General features: G+C 50.0%; 1 protein-coding gene and 1 long non-coding RNA gene across 9 annotated transcripts in view; both read left to right on the forward strand.

The window, feature by feature from the left end:
• SLCO3A1 (solute carrier organic anion transporter family member 3A1) overlaps nucleotides 1-20,987 on the forward strand; it is a 304,890-nt gene that overhangs the window by 148,353 nt on the left and 135,550 nt on the right. The gene's annotated exons all lie outside the window — the stretch shown is intronic.
• LOC129046502 (uncharacterized) lies at nucleotides 11,495-16,004 on the forward strand. Its single transcript, XR_008507953.2, has 2 exons — nucleotides 11,495-12,771; nucleotides 13,583-16,004. It is a non-coding gene; the product is annotated as an uncharacterized LOC129046502 (long non-coding RNA).

Raw genomic sequence — 20,987 nt, forward strand, 5'->3', positions numbered from 1 at the left:
ATCCGGATTCTAAGAGTAGATGGTCTCGCCTTTCCAAGATCTGCACAGAGGTGACATTAGCTCAACATCCATGCTGTGAGTGAAAACTTCCATGTGTGCCAGATAACACACTTCCTTGGTCGGATGTGAACGAGATGTACTGGACTTAGTATAGTTACTGAGTTAGTTCAAGAGGAAAGATGCTTTTTGATCAGAGCCCCCCCCCCCCAAATTCTGGTATCTGTGTTGGCGACCGTCTTCTGCTTAGATCAGGCCTTCTTTCTGCTGGATCCTGCCTTTCCTTTAGCCAGCACAGCTCTGTCAAGTGCTTTAAGTTTTGCTGAGTTTAAAAATCTAGCAGAAAAGGAAAATAAAAGTCCTGTTTATTTCAATGACTGTAATTATTGATAAAGAATCAGCTCTTTTAAACACTGGATTCCCAGTGCCCCAAAAGACAACACCCTGTGAACTTAATCAACAGGATAAATGTGTTCTGTGTAGATAGTCCTCTCATTGCTGAATAAATACACTTCATTAAGCTACCACATCCAGAAGCAGAGATCCCCTTTCTAGGAAAAGTGCTAGTTTTAATGCCTCTTTGGCCCCACATCCTCTTAGCAATCTCTCTATTTGGCGTCTGTTTTAGAGGGCCGGAGTCCTTTACCCAGAGGAAGTAATTTCTAAAGGAAATAGCAGAAAGGCCTGTTAACGGAGAGTTTGGGAATTGTGTGACATATCGAGTTACATAACTTTCCGCGTCGAATCATGCTGATGAGGCACTCCTGTGTCTCGTACAAGAGTTGATATACGAAAAAAGCAACATTCCAGCCAATCCACAAGGGGACTGGAGTATTCCTGTGGTGGGGCATTCAGGACAACATAATAGCCTGTGTGTTTTTCTCTAGGTAAAGTCCTGATTCATGTCAAATGCGGCTAAGACTGAGAGAGAGAGATACTGTTTGTTCTCCTAAAACCTGTCTGGTTAATGTTAGAGTGGGTTGTGTAATACATAAACACCAACTATGCAGGATTTGTTCTGTAGTGAAAACAGTGTTCAATCACCGTGGACTCTGAGCTTGAGTTGACATGCACGTTGGATGGGTACTTGGCTGGAATATGAGGCCAGGAGGCCTCTCTTACGCTAAATCAATGAAGGCCCCAAAGAGGAGGTAAATGAGAAGAGAGGGTGTCAGATGTAGTTTCAGGCTAAAACAAAGGAAGGGGTGTCTTTTTGAATAGGGGGAACGTAAAGGGGGGGGTCTTGCCTTGGGACCAGTCACAGAATTGCTTTGGAGTGCGTACACACAGAATGGCCTTGGGGAATCAGGGAGGCACCAGGGAGGTGGATTGTTTTAATTGGTGGTAAGAACCTCTCAGGTTTTCAGAGGCCTTAGGATTAGCAGGCTCTTCTTCTTTTTTTTTTTTTTTAAGATTTTATTTATTCATTTGACAGAGACAGACACAGCGAGAGAGGGAACACAAGCAGGGGGAGTAGGAGAGGGAGAAGCAGGCTTCCTGCGGAACAGGGAGCCTGATGTGGGGCTCGAACCCAGGACCCTGGGATCATGACCTGAGCCGAAGACAGACGCTTAACGACTGAGCCACCCAGGCGCCACTAGCAGGCTCTTCTGAAAGCCAGAAGAACTGTATGGAGTGGGGGGAGGGAGGGATAGGGGCCACATTTTATTTTTCCTGTTCTGTAATTATCTAGGCATCATAAGTTAAATGTATTAAAATAACCCCCAAAGCATAAAACAGGGGCATCTTGAGGTTAATATGGGTATTTTACCCGAAGAGCAGAGATCCACACTCTCTTGGTTTGTAGGATACTAGCTTTAAAAGAATACAAGTTTGTTTATTTTCTAAATCTTTGAAAGAAGGCCTTAAAAAAGTAAGGCGGTGCCTTTAGAAGGATCCAGATTGACAGCCCTTGGGGCCTTGCCATTCCTGCACCAGTGGGCCACACGTCCAATCTCCAGTGGGGCCAGAGAGGTTGCCTTTGGATTAGCAGGCTCTTCTTCTTTTTTTTTTTTTTTGCCTTTGATGAAGTCGGCTCAGCAAACTGGACAGCCCCATTGCCAACATCATCTCTTGAATGAAGTGGACAACTCCACACTTAGTCACCAAATGGCCAACTGGCAAAATAAAAAATACCCCCCCCCCACTTGTAAACACGTATACACAATTGGAGCCTTGGAATTCCTTCTACTTAGGCTGTAATGGGTCCAACTGAAACCCAGCACTTAAGAACCACCCCCTCACCTTGCCCCAAAGCATACAGCTCCCTGAGGGCAAGTCACAGTTCCTTTCTGATCATGGATTGATCTTCTTTTGTAAATTTTATGTATTTTTTAAGATTTTATTTGAGAGAGCATGCCCACGCACGTGCAGGAGCTGGGGGGTGGGGGATAGGGAGGGGCAGAGGGAGAGGGAGAAGCAGACTCCCCGCAGAGCAGGGAGCCCAATGTGGGGCTTGATCCCATGACCCTGAGATCATGCCTCGAGCCGAAGACAGATGCTAAACCAACTGAACCACCCAGGAGGCCCACATATTGTTCTTTAAAACCAGGGTACGAACACTTGTTTTACGTGGGTTTTGTGATGATAAAGTAATATTTATACAGTATCTAGCTCAGTGGGACATACGATGGGCTAAAAAAAAAATTATAGTTCAGAGTTTTCATTTTAAATTTCTTAACTCCTGACCTTTCTGAGCTAGTTTATAAAAATCTGGATTCATTTTCACAGGGTTTGGAGAGTCAACACTGACACTGAAATGAGAGGTTTAAGATTTTGTGTTCAACTTGGTGGAACATAAGGGTGACACGCAGGTGTAGCTTATTTTCTCAATGAGACTTTTTCACTGACACTGGCCAATGTGATTAGTAGGTACAGAAAACAGTACTTAGGACCGTGAATGTTTTTAGGATGTCTGCGAAGGTAAAACTGAAACTCAAAGCATGTCTTTTCATAAAGCAAATCTGCTTTGAATAGCATCAGTTGTGGTCAAGCAAGACAAATAAACTGCCTGCCTATCCAGAAGAGCAATAGTTCAGCCATAGAGACTCTACTTGATGAGATTTTAGGGATTTCTGATGTGTAAAATGAGTTTGTGCCATATCATAAGGTGGAGTCATTTGTAGGGAGGATAATGTATTACTTCTGACATCTTTTTTTTTTTCTTTTTTTCTGAAGCGACATTTGTATAGATTGCTCTGCTCTGGCTTGCTTTCCTTCTGTGACCCCAGCCATCACCCATGTCCAGGGCAAAGGACCGCTTGCTGCCTCAGATTTTGTGCTCTGCTCTCCATCCGCCGAGTTACAGTTGGGAAGTCGGTGACCCTTTCAGCCTTACCATCAGAATGTTTTCCAGAGGAACAACTCTGGAATTGAAATAAGCGAGAGCCCGGTCTGCCTAGGCCATAGACCATTTCTTGAATGAAGTGGACAACTTCACACTCCACTGCTGATGGACATGGTAAGAAATAGGGAGTACCCTGAAATAGATTTTTAAAGCGTTGACTGGATTACAGGGATATCGATTAAAACAATCAGGGCCTCCCTGGGACTGCCCGGTGGGTCTCGTCTCATCATTTACAACTGACTTGAAGCTCAAGGCAGCTAAAGCACCATCATGCAAAGAGATCAACAGGGCTTCTGAAGTGGTAAGTCCAGCTCGATGCCCACTGACATCAACCACAGAGCTGTGGGAGGAAATGTTACCTGAAGTTTGCACAGCGCTCAGCTGGGGCAGAGCAAATGCAGAGTGCCCTGGGCTCTGCCATGTCTCCATCTTTCTATCACTTAGGGGACCTCTTCAGTGGCTGAGGCTCTGAGCAGTGTCCTGGGTTAAATTCTTCCAGCCTACTCAGTCTCAGGGGTGTGCTGGCCAATTTGATAAGGTCCCCAGCAGGGTCTGCTTGTTGGAGAGCCTGTGTCGTAAATAAACCAGGCGCTGGTGTGTCAGGAAGAGAACAGACAGGCTTGAGCACCAGCCCAACCTTTGGGTCTGGCTGCACCACTAGAATCTGTGTGATCTGGGACAGGGCAGCAAGTGTCTACAGATCTCACTTTTCTCCAGTGTGAGGGATACCTCCCTTCTTCAAAGGGATGTTCTGAGGTCTAAATGGATGGTGCATGGAAAGGCTTCTAAACTTTTTTTTTTTTTGAGAGTGCACGCACATGGGGTCAGACGGGCAGAAGGAGAGGGAGAGAGAATCTTAAGCAGGCTCCATGCTCAGCACAAAGCCTGCCATGAGGCTTGATCTCACGACCCTGAGATCATGACCTGAGCTGAAATCGAGAGTATGAGGCTTACCTGATTGAGCCACCCAGGTGCCCCACATGGAAAGCTTCTAAAAGGCTTCTCAGAGCTTCCTGTATGTGGAGCTGTAATGAGGACCAGAGAGAAGAGATTCCTACACAAGGTTTGTCCTGCAAGTGTTGCTTTCCTCCCCTGCCTTTGGATTAGTTCAGGTGGGCAAGCGATGTGAAAAGAACGCTTTACGAAGATATGCATTCCATGGAGGCCTTTTCCAAATCCCTTTGCCCATGGAGAGGGACGGTGGGGCCAAGAAGTCTTACGGAGAAGTGCCCTGTAGGCTGAACTCACCCAGGCTTCCTGGCTTGGCTCTTATCCCCACTCCTAGCAGCCTAGAAGGCTGGTTGGTGGTGGATAGGAGAGCAGGTGGCTCTGACCTTGCAACCCACTCTGTGATACTTGGTGTTTTTCCTTTCCTTTGTACCCCCAGCACTCAGAACTCTAGAAAATGTTTTTGATATGGGATATTAGCACACACAGTGGTTGCTCAAGTGATGTAATCTCTCTATTCAGTGTTTCCCTAAACTGTTTCAAATAATATTACTCTGGGAAGGGGCTCTGTCAAAACCCCAGCAGCAACAACACAATACATGAGCTTGATAAAGACCTATTTTGGAGAGTGGGATGCTCATTAACATTATCAAGGCCCTGAGAAGTCCTGTACGAAGAACCCATTTTGACTTCATTCAACCCAGTGTTTCCCAGCTTCATTTGGTCTGGGAAGCTTTCTTCACTTCCTTCCCAGGACACACATATTGGCAAGCACTAATCAATGGCATATTGATCAGAATTAGTCTGAATCATAAATCCCCCTACATTTCCAGGTAATTCCCAGACTTCTTTGTAGGCATTGTGCTGTTTGTTGTCTTTGCCTGGCTGGAAAACAAACTTCAGGTAACATTTCCTCCCACAGCTCTGTGGTTGATGTCAGTGGGCATCGAGCTGGACTTACCACTTCAGAAGCCCTGTTGATCTCTTTGCATGATGGTGCTTTAGCTGCCTTGAGCTTCAAGTCAGTTGTAAATGATGAGATGAGACCCACCGGGCAGTCCCAGGGAGGCCCTGATTGTTTTAATCGATATCCCTGTAATCCAGTCAACGCTTTAAAAATCTATTTCAGGGTACTCCCTATTTCTCACCATGTCCATCGGCGGTCACCCTGACCCCACGACCATCCTGTCTCACTCGGACCATCACAATAGCTGCCTACCTAGACTGTTCCTACCACTGCAGCCGGGGTGATCTGGCTAAAACACAAGTCTGATAGAGTCAGTCCCATACCTGGGGAATACCACCATCCTGACAGTGGCCTTCAGGGTCATTTGTGACCAGGGTTCCTGCCACTTTCCCCCTCCCCATTCTGCTGCAGCCACCCCAGACTCCTTGCTCTCCCTAAAATGTTCCAGGCAGGCTGCTGCCTCATTAGGGAGAAAGAGGGGAAAAAAAAGTTTGCATTTCCTCTCCCTTCTGCCCAGGACACTCCGTCTGGCTTCCAAGTTGCGTGTTTGCTCACTTACTTCCAGTAAAGAAACAATGCCATTGGTCAAATGCCATTGTACCAGAGAAGCCTGCCTTGTTGTCCTGCATAAAGTAGCAGCCCTCCCCAGCTCCGTCCCCTTCCCTGCTTCCTTCCCTACCCCACAACACCCGTCAATGCCTGGCATGTGATACATTTACTCGGTTATTTGTTTATTGTCTCCTCTGCCCATGGGAGTGTCAGCTGACCTAGAGCAGGGACTTGGCTCTTGGCAGGCTGTCTCCCCAGCTCTGAGAACGGTGCTTGCCATGCAGGCAGACCTCAGTCTCTAGCTGTTGAGTGGATGAGTAACGGTGATCGCCATCCTGTTCATGATGTGACCAGGGCAGGGTACGCCGGAGGGCGTGGAACATCGAGGAACTTCTCAGTTTGCGGTGTCATTTGGAACAGCTCAGCGTGGAAGCTTGTCCCAGGTTCAGAGAGACCGCTGCATCTGGATAGAATTGTCAGAGCTGAAGGGGAGAGCCGAAGGCTCACCAGCATGTGATGGAGTGGGGGGTGGTGGACAGTGCGGCCAGCCCAGAGGAGGCCGAGGGTGGAGCCCTGCGGAGCTTCAGTGCTACTGCTACCCGGCCACCATCACGCCAGGTTGTTTCCTGTAATAGTAATGGTCATTTACCGCAGAAGTGCTCTTTCACCGAGGTCTATCCTTGTTGCCTCTTATAAACGCCATTGTATTTTCGTCTCTGTTCCAAGCCTTGCATTGAACAAAGAGCTCACCGTTAGGAGTCAGTTTGGATGACAGAGCAGGAAGGGGCCCAGTCTTCCTGAGCCTCAATTTCCTTGCAGTGAAATGAGCCAATCGCACGTGAAGGTCTTAAAGGTCTCTTCCCATCACAGATGGTCCATGGCTCCAGGAATAAAGTCACCTAGAAGCCATGGAACTGCAGATATCATTTATTTTGTGATTCAGCGCAGCAAAGCGCTTGAGAAATTAAGGCTGCACCCAGAGGTGGTGGTGGCCTTGTGCAGAGTGTCCCCTTCCTGCTGTTGACCATGAGGCTCTAGAAATGGTGAAGCTCTAGAAATGGGCTGCAGTGAGGAGTCTCCTGCATGCAGAGGGGGTCCTCCTGTCCTAACCACACCTTCCCCAGCTCAAGCAGGCAGTGGGAGGGCTTCGACTCGAGGTGCTGCTGGATTGAGGTAGAAGCATCTTCAGAGAATCCCCAGGGAGCTGGAGAAAGTCCAAGTGAATCCCAGATGTGTATAAGGTTGAATAACTCCAGAGAAGGACTTTATGAAAAAGAAGATGTCATTTATTGAAAGTAAAAGTACAACTCAGGGGGCAGCTTATCGACCAAAGCCGTCAGATGATAGCTGGAAGATTCCATGTCACCTGATCTGCCAGGAAGAGAGCCCGTGGCCCAGCAGCTCTGATAACACAGCTCCCCGAGAAGGAGGGGCTGATGCCTCTGCTGGGCTGGAAGAAGAGAGGAAGTCCTGTGTGGGTGGGTGGGTTTGTGCCCAGTAGACCCCGAAGCTTCGGGATAGAGTAGCTCTTCCAGACTCCCCCAGGCAGCAAGAAGGGCTCTTCTTTGGTTAAAGGGAGTATGAATTCTCAACACAGATTCCAGTAACTCATCAGTTCTCTCAGGAGCGCCGTGAGTTTGGGATCATTATTCCCATTTCACAGATAGGAACATGGAGGCTCCCAGAGGCCGAGGCTTGCTCTGTATCACACTGCAGGCTGCTGGGCAGAGCACATTCCATACCTCTGAGATTTCTGTGGTAACAGGCCTGTCCCCTGGGCCGGGTGCTGTGTTGGCGGCTACAGGATGGCAGGCACGATGAGACCTGATCCCAATCCTGTAGGCCTCCTCGGGCGGAGACCCTGCTGTGGCACAAGGCCAGATGATGTGAGCTCTGTTCCAGTGGGCTGATGGGCTCTAGCAACAAAGTGCTGGGAGCTGGCTTTTAATTGGCGAGACATGCCCGGACCACCACCTGCCTTATACTTGTCAGCTGAGAATGTAAACTATTAAAAAGATGCAAAAGGTCATTTCCTAGGGACATAGGGAATAGTCGTTCGTAATCAAGCTTCATTACTTGGTTTTAAGTCCAGCCGAGACATCCTAAAATTGTGGAGTCCAGAAGGACCCGCCACGCTGGCAGGAGTGTGCTGGGGAAGACCTTGGGCTTGAAGTCCGACACTATGGCTTTAATTCCTGGACTTGCGCCACATGGCTGTGTGACTTTGGGCAAGATGCTTGACCTCTCTGAGCTTCAGTTTCTCACCTTGCCAAATGGTGTAAGAGCAGGGCTCACGCAGCGGGTGACAGAAGCCTGGCAGGAATTGAGCTGGATACTGTATGCAAAAGGTTAGCAGTGGAAATTGTGACAACAAAGCTCCCAAAGAGCCAGGCTGAGGCTTCCTGAACGTCTCCCCTAATCTAGGCAGAGGCTTCAGCGTAAGCCCATTTCCTTTGGTCTGGATGTTGGCAGAAGAGAAATACATGGATACAAGTAAGTGCCTTTGTCCCCGCCCAAGGAAAAGAAGGGAAAAGAAGGAACCCATTGGGCAGCTCCCGCCGCTCACCGGCCGATGTGGGCAAGCGGCCCCCTGCCACCTCTTTTAAACACCACTCCCGTTTGAGCCAGATACCTGGGCACACAGTGGAAGTGTGGGTGCAAAGAGGCAGAGAAAGAGCCGGAAAGAAAACTGGCTCTCTTTGGAGGGCTGTAGGGGTGAAAATGCCCCAGATTAGGGTTTCCTTCCAGGCCTGCAGTTTAAATTACAGTCATTTATTGCTATTCTGGACAATACTGAACTGTACTTGCCCTGGGTTCTGCAAACACAGGAAGTCAGCCAGGCCTCTTGGAAGTGGTTTTCAAACAGCACTAAGGAAAAGACGCTTAATGGTTAAAGAGCAGTGGGAGGAAGCCAACCCGCCTTCTCCTCCATCCTGGTGGCCAGAAGACCCACCTCCTCCTGCTCCATCTGCCCACTCAGACACTTAACTTCAGAAATCGAATTAATACAAGTTACCGAGTGCATGGTGTGCCAGGCTCTCTCTCCTGGAGGCGGTGGGGAGAAAAGGGAGCCTTTTGGGATGTTCTCAGTCTCCAGAGAGGGAGAAGGGGTGGGGAATTATTCAGACTCAAGGCATTCTGGGAATTCAGTGAGGTGGCTTGTGAAGAGGAAAAGGAGGAGGTGAGGGATGGGGAGGGGGAGGAGGAAGAGGAGGAGGGAGTGAGGAGGACCAGGCAGGGCTCTGATATGGTGCAAACCCACCTGGCCACGAGGTAGGTCCCTAGGGGCAGAGGTCCGCCGTCTGGTGTGCAGCCCCCAGAGGGCTTGGTGCACTCTTACTCGGTTCTGTATCTAAGCAGGCATGGCACACAGAAGTGTTGGACAACAGGAGATACTCAAAGTCAGATGAGTAGCAGTTTCTAGTTCCAGAGACAACCATTTGCAATGGCATGCTGCAGTCGAGCGCTGGAATGCTAAGTGGGCAGGAAATTGGGGCAGAAGCCAATGTTTCTACTGGGTGATGGGGGGAGGTGAGCAGGCTGCCATGTGCTGAGGGTGACTGTTGGGGACGCCGCCTCTGCCTGCCCACGATAGGACTGAGTCTGGTCCCTGCTCACTGGTGGGGTCAGGGTGCCGGGCCACTCCTGCTCCTGAAACTTGTCAGGGTATGGCTCTGGAAACAGCGGCCAGGAAACCCGGTGAAGGCAGAAGCCGGTAGTTTAGTTGGACATAAGAAGAATGAATACGAGTGGCTACCAGAAGTTGACACATGAGTGATTCCCAGATGAACTGTAGAGACACTACTTGTTAGGATTGAAGGCTGGTGGGAAAGAGGTTCAGGCTGGGCCACTTCCAAGGAGGAGGTGTAATTTGCACGAGGCCTTATAAGATTTTGTTAGGCTTAGTGGGACAGGGGAGGGGAGTGGAACATTCTAGGCAAGAGTAGAGTGTGGAAAAGGCCCTGGGAGGTAAGGTTGGGATGGTGCAGGTTTGCTGGCTGTGACCAGGACAGGCTCTGAAGGCCAAAGGAAAAAACAGGTCCTGACCCTGAAGGACTGAGGCAGTGGGAGTCTCTGTGGCCTGTGTATATTGACATGGCGGCAGGGACAAAGAAATGGGATGCAGAGAGAGCAACGTAAAGAACTGTGGGCATGGCTTAAGGAATGCGTTAGCAAGAGCCTCAATCAAGATGGCGGCAGTGGAGATGAGGAACAAGGAATGGATGCCAGAGGTCTGTCAGGGCAAGAGTGGACGTGACCAAGGGAAAAGATCCAGAAGACTGAGCGGGTGAGTGACAGGTGGGCACCGCCGCAAAAAGAGAGGGAGGGGAAGATGGGAGGATGCTGGGGGATGAGCTTTGAGCGAGTGGATTGAGGTGGCAGTGGGCATCTGAAGGTGGGGGTCTCCAGGTGAGTTAGGTAAGAATAAGGAATGGAGAGGTGAGGGCTGCATCATATACTTGAAAATCTCCCCTGCAGAGCTGACCTCACTAGCTGTGATAGTGAAGACCACTTTGGTTGAGAAGAATATAGGGAAAGAATGCAGGGGTTCAGCCAGTCAGCACTGACATGTGATGGGCTGGAGAGGAAAAAGTGGATAAAGGAAAAGCCCAAGGTTAGGAAGAAGCCACAGAAAGGAGAGAGAGAGAGAGAGAGAGAGAGAGAGACGGACCAAAAAAGAAAGCACCACGCGTGGTCAGTTGCGGTTGCTGCAGGGAAATTAGAGAAAATGAAGATTAACATCTGGTTGTTGGAGCTGATCCCTCAAAGGTCTAGAGAAGTTTCCAGAGGGTGGCTTCCGGAGAGCTGGAGGAGCTGGGATTAAGGGGGTAGGGGAAGCGTGGGTGGTGGTGAGAAAGTCTAAGTGGAGGGGTCAACAGACTTCTGAAGCTCTGAAGCCAAATCATGCTCCCCAACGGGGAAGGAGCTGGTGCTGAACATGCTGGAGGGGAAGGAGGTACGGCATGGAGCATGTTCTGGGGAAGTCTGCACACGAGTAGGGAGTTTATCCTTATAATGGCAAAGCCATTCCCGTTCTCAGATACAAGGGTGGTAGAGCAAATTGGGTGTGGAGCAAATATTCGGGGGGTGTAGAGGACAGACAATGGGTGCTTACAGCAAGTAGCCACTGTCCTCTTGGGCACAGGCAATGAGAAGGTGCTGACACTGGGGTTAGGGGAGGATGGGAGAAGGCACAGGTGGACGTGTAGGGACAAGAGACTCCAAAGTGACTGTTGGGTGGGAGCATTGGCTCTGGAATCCCTGAGAGGACAGTGAGGGTGAGGTGAGCCCTCGGGGATGTGCATGGGGACACCGTGTTAGGGTTTGCTCCCGTAGTCTGCGCTGCAGGGCTGGAGGCTTCCCAAGGGGCGAGTGAGCCAAGGGACACCAAGGAACTAGCCACAAATGCAGAGGGAGGCCCCAAAGTGAGGTTTTGAGGAGGGAGCTTCTTAAAAGAAGGGAGCTAACTCAGCAGGTGGCAGGTGGAGAAGGCTGCATGGGGCATGCAGGGGAGGGCGCTGCCAACGGAGACCACAGGGGTGGAGTAGAGAGGGTGGTGACATGGGTCAGGGCTGGACCGTGGCTGCGCTGCAGAGCCAACGGGGGGTGGGGTGTCAAGGCCTCTGGGGGACTGAGAGGGACAGGCTGGAGGTGATAGGCACAAGGCGGGGCTGGCGGGGGAGGTGCAATGTCCTTGGGTGGGGGGGGGCACAGGACAGGAGTCAGCGACTTTGGACTTGGAAGCTCTGCTGCGAAAAGTAGCTGCGTGACATGGGCGAGTCCCTGGGGTTTCCTGGATGCAGGGCTCAAGTCCGCGCCATCCCTCTGGTGTGTCGTGTGAGGTGGTCTCTGGACCAGCAGGGGCTTGGGGGTGCTTCAGAGCCATGAACTTGAACACCCCAGGGCCAGGTCCTCACAGCCGGGGCTGGCACCGCCCCCCAGCCTGATTTACGTCCGTGCCGCGCACGCCTCGCTCACGGTGTGAGTAGCAGCAGCGGGCTGCCGTCACCCTGTGACACTGCCACTCCCCTTCTGCAAGAACGGGCAGCCCCCAACTCCACTGCCGGCTTTAAATCCGTGCCCTCGCCAGGCTCCTGGCAGCGCGGCTTCCCCCGGCCGGAGAAGCTGGAGCTGTCACAGGGCGCCAGGATGAGTGAGACCGCAGACGTGCCCACCTGCAGGGTCTCACCTGTGGGCTGCACTGGGCTGGTGAGGGCACCGAGTGCAAGGACGCCCCCAGCTGCCTCCCCCTGCCCAGCCACAGGTGCGCACAGCCACGTGCCCAGCCACCGTGGCTGTGGCTAGTGACCCGGGTGACCCTCAGTTACAGGGATCTGATCTGCAGCGGCCGATACCACGGCTGGCTCTCCCCTTGTGCCTGGCCTGGGACGCACGGGGACTTTTGTTTCCCGCAGGAGGCTATTTTTAGCGGGCTCCGGCTGAACTGCTGTGGTGAACGTACATCTTCACTAGGAGTGTGTGCGTCCTGGGAGGGGCTGACACCGCCCCTCCTGGGGGCTCCCCAGGCTGGCTTTCAGCTCTGATGGGGTGGCTCTGCTCCTAATGTCCCCTGCGCAGGCAGACTTGGCGTCTGCGAGTCAGGTCAGTCTGGAATTTTTCACCTGGGACCCTCCTTTCCTCCACAGCGGGGGGAGTGGGTACCAGGGTTTTGTACTAACGAACTGTGTAGGGCTGGCCCCGGGTCCTTGGCCCCTTCAGTATCCTGGATTTGTGGAGGCTCTCTCCATTCAGCTTGCGGGCACGGAGGACACGTGGACGGGCAGATTCACGGTGCTCTGGAGCCGGACTGCCTGCCTTGGAATCTGGCCCCTGCCGCTTTTCAGCTCTGTGACCTTGGGCAAACTGAGTTCTTAACTTCATTCTCGAAGCCTCAGCTTACTCCTCTGTAACGTGGGATAATGGGAGTATTGATTTCCTGAAGTCCGTGGGAGCGGCGGAACAGGTAAAGCGTGGAGCTCTTCATTGTTCAGTGTTGAATAAAGTCCTAGCCCTGCCCTGCCCATTTTTTCCCCTTAGAGATTTCTTTGTATTTATGAGCTTTGTTGGTCACTGCTATGGCCAAGCCCTGTGCTAGGCCCAGGTAAGCTAGTGGGGTTTGAAGGGCTCATGGTACAGCAGGAAGACTTTGGGGTGAGCTGGCAGAGATGGGGGAGAGGGGGGACTGATTCTCCTATGATAGCACCCTCCTCTCGAAGCGTGCCTGACGATCTCCAGATTTTACCGATGGCGAAGTTTTATTTCCCTGAAGATAACCTCCAACCACTGTCCAGGCTGGCTCTGCACAGAGCCTGTCAGGGGCTTCTGGAGAGCCTGCCGATGTTATGGGAGGACCCAATCCAACCCGGCTGCTCATGGGGTGGCTCTACCCTGCCTGGACGCCTCTATAGGGTGTCCTCTGGGGGAGACCTAAGGTTTAGGTGGTGCCCAGGAGTGGAAGAGGAGAAAGCGGACATGAAGAAAGGGCTCTTCATGTCAGGGCAGTGAAGACTGTGCCCTCCCCTTGTCCCCAAAGCACAGGTCCCACAGGACCATGTGGGGAAGGTGACGTGCATGGAGGGCCTCGGAAGGAGCAAAGAGCTCCCAAAGAGCTGCCACCCTTTTACCATTGTCATGACCAGGATGTGTCCCAGCCTCAAGGCGGGGACAGGTTTTCCCAGCTGTTGTAGGTCCAGCACACCTCCCTCTCTCTCTGTCAAGTTTTCTGCCAGCCAGGTAGACTTATCAATTGAGACAGTACTTTTTTTTTCCCCCAGAGCGCACACACCTTTGTCATGTCCTGAAGCTTCGAAACCATGTTGAAATCTGTCAGCTCAGTGAATTAACAGGACAATCTCAGCAGATTTATTTGGCAGAAACACCGGATTCCTGAAACCACGTGGGCCGGCCCGCATGCCCCTTGCCCTGGGAAAGTAAAATGTACGTCACTGGTTTTGGGGCTAACTAGCACTGAAAAGCAGTCGGATTTTTGTGTTCATTTTCTTACATGTTAACAGTGGCCACCGTCAGCTCTCACAATGGATCCCGCATGGGTGTTATCGATTAAAGAAGTGAGCGGGATGGACAGGGAGGAGGTGGGGAGGGCCCCGCACTCTGGCGCGGAGAGAAAGCTGGCCCCAGTCGGCAGGCTGGTGACAGGAGCCCGGCTGCCTTCTCTTTGACATGAGTGCTCAGAAGACACCTGTATCCCCATCTTCCTGCTGTGGGTGACAGTAGAGTGTTGGGCAAATCCAGTGCACAGCGTAGCGTTTTCCAAAACACACATTCTCTCAAGCCCCCTTAGAAATCTTTCCGTGGTGTATAGGAAGTGATTTTAATGACAGTAAAAAAAAAAAAAAAAAATCCTGGCTTCATGGTTGTGTGACCTCATGCAAATTACATGTTCTGTCCAGATCAGCGAAATGTAGTGAGGATTACATCAGTTAGCACACGGGGCTTCCTGGACAGTAGCAGGTACTCAGGAAGGGGCAGCCCCGATCCCTGCATGGTCCACACGTTTGTGGTATTTGTCTCTGTCACGCTTTGGGGTGGCCCGAGAGCAGTGCATCTGCCTTAAAGATGTGGTCTTCATTCTTTCATTCATCAGAGACTTACTGAGCTCCTATGATGTGCCGAGCATTGGGGTCCCAAAAATGAATGAGGCACAGCACCTCCCTGAAGCCGCTCCCGCTCGGGAGAGGTGTTCCCATAAGCAGTCATGCCACTTTCTCTCTAATGATGACTCTGAGGGGAGCAGGTCTCAAGGGCATTGGCATCTAGAACCCTGGAGAGGGACCCTCGAGGGAGCTGGTGGGAAGGAGGTGGGAAACATCCTGCCATCCCATGCCACCTATTACAGTGATGCCCAGGGTTTTCGAAAACAAAAGCATAGAGCCGATTTGTAATGAGAGCCTCCCACCTTCTGAAGTGGCAGGAAGACCAGAGTCAATACATTTTACTGCTTTGGGACTAGATTCAACCAGGAGGCAGAGAGATGGGTCAGGAAATCCTGTCTGAATCCAGAGTTCCCATGCGTTGGTATAAAATCCTGATGAGCCCTTGGAGGGGAAAAAAGAAGTCTATGATATTCGAGTGATACCAAGAAATTCCTGACTTTAAAAGGACAGATTTTTTTTTAGCAAAGGAAGTTGGATATTTAGAGGTGCTTTTTTTCCTCCAGAATTATTTTTAGCTTCCAGCTATATAATTTTTCTTGCCGAGGACTTAGGTGCCATATGCAGATTAGACTGGTGGGGTTTGGGAACCAAAAACAAGCCACGTCCTCTTGCTGGGGGGGCGGGTCAGGAGGGGGGTGCAGTGTTGTCCTTCGTTCAAGGGCACTGGAGAGAATGGGATTCCTGCAAACAGCCAGACGTGTGGAATCACTGAGTGGGGGTGGTTATCCCAGAGAACCGTTTTACAGGAGAGGAAACTCAGAGAAATGGAGTGGCTTACCCAAGGTCATACCACTCTAGGGAATAGTCTGAACCAGAGCCCAGACGTTCCCTGTGGGTGTTGGCTTCTTCCACGAGGGGTTGGGTGGTAAGTGTGCTCAAGCCCTTCAAGGGTTTCTTGATGCTTCTAAGGACAAGACTTCCACTTAAATGGAATCCACCTTTCTTTATAGAACACACAAAGAGTCTAGTAGCTGTTTGCATCCTAAATGGCCACTTTTGTGCCAAACAGCTAGCCTGGTCATGGTTTTAAAACGAGGGGATTGAAATTCGTTGTCCTTTAAAGCATTCATTTTCTTTCTCATCTTTTGGTAATCTGTAGGAGAAGAAAAGTGGAACTTTCAGGAAGTATATCTGTAAAGAGAGATTGACTTTTAAGAAACAACTTTGGAAGTGGAGACCGATCTTGTCCTCCTCCTAGGAAATCAATCTGGAGAGCTGGATCCTTATCCCACTGATTCCTACCCTGAATGGCTTTTGAGCTCTGTCTTGTGAGGCTGTGAAGCCCTTTTCTTTGCATTCATGGGGGTGGCAGGGAGGACGTGTTTTCTAGAGAGCCGGGCACAGTGTTGGAGCCTGCTAGTGACTCGGTGGGGCATTCTGTTCCCCGGTTCCTCTGCCTTTTGGGCTCCCAGAGCATCCCGCTGTGCCTGGGTTAGCGCATGGTGTTTAAACGGTCTCTTCCTTGCTGTGGGTCCACCCGGCTGCAGGACACTGGACACAGGACAGGTCTGTCCCCTGATGAGGGGAGAAAATGAACAACAACAATAACAAAAAACAACAACACTGATATGACCCCACTGCTCTAGGTATCATGGGCAACGTTCATTTCAGTGATTTCTTTAGCAGGATCTCTCTTTTCTATTTATATCTCGATTATGTCTTTCAAATAGAAGTGATTGGCTGAGAGGTGACAAGGGATGTGGCTCCCCCTGCCCCCTCCCCCAGCTAGTCCTCAAAGGAAATTGGGCCCCAGGTCCTTTGGGATATTTATGAAAATATTATGCTGTCCGACTTCATGTTATCGTAAGTTCAGATTTTTTGGGGGGGTGGTGGGAATCCATAATAATCTGTATTTACATGGAATTTCTCCTACCGTGTGTTGATATATGTTTGTGTGAAGTGATGTATATGTGTATACTCCTTTCCCCACCCATTAATCAATGTAACAAATGTTTGTTGAGGGTCTACTATGTGTCAGGTACTTCTCTGAGTCCTGGGGATACAGCCAGGGAAGTACAAGGTAACAATGTTCATGGATCTTACACCCTGCTGTAAGGGAGACCCCCAAAATGAACAAATATAATAAAATGACAGTAGTAATAACCACTCTATTGAAAGCAAAGCAGGAGGAGAGGCTGAGACAGGAGACAGTGAAGTGCTCCTTTATAGGAGGTAGGCCGGGGGTCTCTCCGAGGAGGGGACATTTGAACAGACACCCAAATGAAGAGAAGGAGTGGGCCTAGAACATGTCAGGAAACCTGCAGGTACAAAGGCCTTCCTACCCACACACCATCCACCTGCCCGTCCTCCCAATGCCACGGCCCCTGGCAGGGCACCCCGAATGTTCTAGATGCCCTCCCGCTATGGAGAAAGATGCTCATCCTTCCTAGCAGATGGGGTAGGAGTTCTTTTTCTTTTGAGCTTTTTAGCTATTAGAGATTTTCCCTTCGTGTGTTTCATTTTGTGTTCTGAGAGTGATTCTTTAACTTCAGAAAGACTCCTGAATTTAGGAAATACTTAATGATAGGGGCTCAAACGGTGAGTCAAGCCCACCCTTCCTGAAGTCTGAGGCCCTCACGATAAGGCCACGGGTGGTGCATTAGAGGGTTGTCATGAAGAATATTGGGGGGACACTGGCACTCGGTGAGTGCTGATTTCAAATAGCACTATGGTGGCTAGCCAGCATGTCGATGACGGCCACCAAGGTGTGGGCCAGTGAGGCACTGAGTCAGGCACAGTACGTTCTTGATGTCTGGTTTTGGACGTGATTCTGCAAGGCAGGTCTACCTCTCTCCATGTGGGAGGGTGACGAGGCTTCGTTTGAGGCCATTGTCCATTCTCTTGACCACCCTGTAGCAGTCTCCTGGGACAGTGTACTGTTAATCTGGGGTCACTCGAGACTGTAAGTCAGCAAAGCAGACAGAATTTTTCTAAGCGCTCCTCCCCACGAGGGGCTGCTATCTTCCTTGGTAGTGTTGTGTGATTCATCACACGGTAGGAGCTAATATTTCCCCAGGGCCCTTTAGCAGTGAAAAACGCTAAAGGCGTGGTACAGAGGTTTCTAAGTTACTTAGCAGATTTTATGAACTGCTAATTACCCCATAAAGGTGTTTTATTGGCCAAGGGTGATCTGTTAATTGGCTCTGTTTACATATCTCAGTCCCTTTGCCTGTTTCTCCTGCCCTGGTCAGCGTATTGCTGGAAAGCTCTGCCCTCTGTCCTGCAAAGGAAGCTTTGGATGTCCAAGCCAGTGTCCACCACGGGCCCCCAAAGGATTCTGGTTCCCTATGTGGTGACTCTTGGAGTTAGTCATTAGGAGTTTTGAGTAGGAGAACTGTAGCCTGGGATATGACCATATGACCTCTTGATTTGATTGCTTTAATAGGTTAGGCAACAGACAGGAACCTTGGTTTTCTTATCTGCAAAGTGGGGGAAGGAAGGAGGAAGGCAGGTTTTTGTTTATTTTCGTCTGTTTGCTTTCTGAATGGGCCTTCTCCACTTCTCAGTCTTTCAGAAGCTTCTCACGTAGGGGACAGAAGTGACAGAGCAGGTGGTGAGTTTAACAGGTGACAGAAAGTAGAGCTAGCCCCTTCCTGTTTCATTTTTATTTTTCCCACTGATTAGAATGCTTTAAAATGGAAAGGGTGGGGCCAACAGGTTCACAAAGCAACTGGAGTCCATAGTGATTAAAAGAAAATAGCACAGCCTTGGGGCTCTCTGAGTTCTGTTTTCTCTTAAGAGAGTTTGGAGAAATGAGTTCATAGATCCACTAGATCCACTACCTAGTTCTTAAAAAAAAAAAAAAAAATTACAGGGGCACCTGGGTGGCTCAGTCGGTTAAAAAAAATTACAGGAGGAAATGGAGATGACAGCGTTGTCATGGTTTTTTTGAAGCAGGAAAGGATGGATTCTGGAAACAATAGGCAATACGTGGGAGAGAGAGATAGCATTCCCCAGCAAATGTCCAGAGTGGATTAGTAAACAGATGGGGAGTTTTGCTAGAAGATGACTGGGAGTTGTCACGAGCTCTCTAAAAACCAGAGCCAAGTCCATGCGTTGCATTTCTGATAGGGTCGCTGTTATATCAAATTGATGCCCAAGATGCAATTTCCCGGACATGTGCTAACAAATTTTCTCCTCCTGTCCTTATGAACTTGCTAAACAACACATTGCTCCCATTTACTGAGAGAGAGAGAAACCGTGTGTTCAACACAGGCTAAGGCTTTTGTTCTGTATTGTCCCATATAATCCTCAGATCGACCACATGAAAAAATGCCATCATGATTTTTCCTATATGGTGGATAAGCAAACTGCGGCTCAGAGAGATTAAGCAACTTGCCCAAGGTTGCACAGCCAGTGGGAGCAGGATAGGAGTCTCGCCCCATGCTCTTACCCACAGTGCCCCTCTGCCTCCCAGCGGTTACCAAAGCTGCACGATTTGCCCCCAGAGTATTCATACTGGATTGGCATCGGTCTGCAAAGCGCTCTGGTGTGGAGTGCCACTGGGGTCTTCCCTCTGCTATGTGCTGTTCAACATTTTTATCCATGACCTGAATGAAACCATAAAGGCACGCGTTTCCTCAGAAGCTAAACAGTTGGCATGGGCTGGAAGAACAGATCGCGCACAGGATGGCATGAAACGATCTTAAGCTGTCCAACTGTGGCTGGAAACCACAAGGACCACTGCAAAGTGTACATTTCTGCATCTCGGTTTTTAGTTTATTTTTTTAAGAATTTATTTTTTAAGTCATCTCTACACCCCACCCGGGGCTTGAACCCACAACCCCCGAGATCAAGAGTTGCACGCTTTACCGACTGAGCCAGCCAAGTGGCCCAGTTTTTCATTTATTTGAATTTTCAGGTAAGCCACCCGTGTGCAAGAGGGATGCTTTAGTGCAGAGCGCGTGAAAGGGGATGTACGTAATTCAGAGCCTGTGTTGCCTCCTCTTGTCAGTGTGTGTTCTCCTCAATATGCACAAACCACCTGTTTGAGAATCCTCCCTAGAGTTTATGCCAAGGATTAACAGCGAGCAGAACACCAGTCTCTTCTGCTGACCCACTGCTGGTTATACTGGGTGCCGCCAAGCACCGTGGAGGAGAGGAAGCCCCAGGGGCCAGTGGAGGGGGAGAGGAAGGTGTGAGGTGTGAGTCACTGGTGGGCAGGTCCTGACAGGGCTGGAATGAGAAGAGCAGCAGTGTGGGCTGCAGGCCTCCCGGGGATCTCAGTGATTTGCTTCACGTCTCCAGCCGGTGCGGGGGAGGAGGGTCTCATCAGAACCAGAATCCAGGCCTCTAGACCCCGCTTGTCCCAAAGGGAGCCCACCGGTCCTGAAATCCGCCCCTGCAACCTGGCTTCAGTCTGCTGGCCCCAGGAATGGAGACATGCACCTATTCCTTGACACTCCCACCTCCATTCGGCGGTTGTATTTAATCAATAAATGTTTATTGGAGGCTGAAAGCACCAGACAAGGTTCTAGGTCCTGGGGATATATATATTTTTTTAAAGATTTTATTTATTTATTTGACAGAGACACAGTGGGAGAGGGAACACAAGCAGGGGGAGTGGGAGAGTGAGAAGCAGACTCCCCGCCGAACAGGGAGCCTGATGCGGGGCTCGATCCCAGGACCCTGGGATCATGACCTGAGCCGAAGGTAGATGCTTAATAACTGAGCCACCCAGGCGCCCCTGGGGATATGTTTTTAATAAAACAAATAAAAAAGGAAAAGGAAAGAAAAAGACACCTACCAACCCTCAAATGGGGAAATGTTCTAACCTAGAAAGAAGACCACTGGGATATTGGATTTAATGCAATATTCAAACAGCTTAAATATACAATAAATTTTTTAGGTTGGACTGGTCAGGACTTTTTTTTTTCCCTCCCTAAGTAGATTTTATTCCACAATGAAATCACTGCTGCTAATTTTCATGGAGAACATGCTGCAGCCAGGGCTTTTTTCTGTGGCTTCCAAGGCCAAGTGCAGAATGCCAGTAAGTTGGCGTTCCCCAACAATTTTTGTAGGACCCGGAAATGAGAGCCTGTTGCTTTTTGCTGGTGTATCTAAGAGGAGATCCTGACTTCTTGCTTCAGAAACAGGGGCATGCGTGTGACCTTGTGTGCCCTTGTGTGTGTTTCAACCTCAGAAAAAGTCTGACCCACGACCAAACAACACCCCCCCCCCCAAATTGCCAGTGGCTTTGCAAGAATATCCTGTTTCCTTCAGGCCTCAGAGGGCATATGTTCAAGTAAATACTTTAATTAAATTGCATCCTGTTGCCAAGTTCTTTCTTAAAGAAGAGGCAGTAAATGGAGTCTCTTCTGAGAAAGTTAAGCTATCGTCACTGGATGGCTTTCTTCAGGAGGAACACGTTTATTTGAAAACCCTCGGCACCCTGTCGTACTTCTATGTCCCATCTCTGACCAGGGGGAAGAAGGGAAACCTGTTCACTTTTAGAGGATGCCACATTTTTTTTTTTCTGAAGATTTTTATTTATTTATTTGAGAGA

The sequence above is a fragment of the Mirounga angustirostris genome, unplaced genomic scaffold (genome assembly GCF_029215605.1).
Source record: "Mirounga angustirostris isolate CCGP_5_RB_7025 unplaced genomic scaffold, mMirAng1.0.hap1 SCAF_9, whole genome shotgun sequence".
Lineage (NCBI taxonomy): Eukaryota > Metazoa > Chordata > Mammalia > Carnivora > Phocidae > Mirounga > Mirounga angustirostris.